Source organism: Sitodiplosis mosellana, unplaced genomic scaffold (assembly GCF_009176505.1).
Source record: "Sitodiplosis mosellana isolate CC-2019 unplaced genomic scaffold, AAFC_SMos_1.0 Smas_scaffold_1976, whole genome shotgun sequence".
Taxonomy (NCBI): domain Eukaryota; kingdom Metazoa; phylum Arthropoda; class Insecta; order Diptera; family Cecidomyiidae; genus Sitodiplosis; species Sitodiplosis mosellana.
Window position 1 is genome coordinate 2,059 of NW_022597218.1, and position 1,029 is coordinate 3,087.

The window sequence follows — 1,029 nt, forward strand, 5'->3', positions numbered from 1 at the left end:
AATTATTTTTAATATTAAGATCGTTTGCTTTACGGATGAGAACTTCAGTGACGCTCTTTTGACCTGAAAAATAATTCAGATCGATGAAAAAATTAAACCAATTTCCCATTTAGTAGACATCACACACAACTCTGACACCCGTGTATGTATGCTAGTCGGTTTTGTGTGTGAGTTGGTTGCGATGGCTGCACACGCGCCGTTTGTTTGCACGATAGTTGCATCGCGCTATGCTTGTCTATTGGCCGATGCATATTCAATGCTTGCTGCTAAGCAATACTAATGCGCATAGTACTCCAAAAAAGTATTCAAAATTACCATTCCTAGCTGCCAAATGAAGAGGTGTATCATTATAATTATTCATGATATCTATACTGGCGCCTTTGTTGAAGAGAATCTCGGCGACATTTTTGTGACCTGAAAAAAATTCAGATCGATGAAAAAATTAAACCAATTTCCCATTTAGTAGACATCACACACAACTCTGACACCCGTGTATGTATACTAGTCGGTTTTGTGTGTGAGTTGGTTGCGATGGCTGCACATGCGCCGTTTTTTTGCACGATTGTTGTGTGCGCGGCAGTTGTATCGCGCTATGCTTGTCTATTGGCCGATGCATATTCAATGCTTGTTGCTAAGCAATACTAATGCGCATAGTACTCCAAAAAAGTATTCAAAATTACCATTCCTAGCTGCCAAATGAAGAGGTGTATCATTAAAATTATTCGTGATATCCATACTGGCGCCTTTGTTGAGGAGAACCTCGGCGACATTTTTGTGACCTGAAAAAAATTCAGATCGATGAAGAAATTAAACCATTTTCCCATTTAGTAGACATCACACACAACTCTGACACCCGTGTAAGTATGCTTTGCGATGGCTGCACATGCGACGTTTGTTTGCGCGATAGTTGTGTGCGCGGCAGTTGTGTGTGATGTCAACTGTATTGCATCGCGATATGCTTGTCTATTGGCCGAAGCATATACAATGCTTGCTGCTAAGCAATACTAATGCGCATAGTACTCGAAAAAA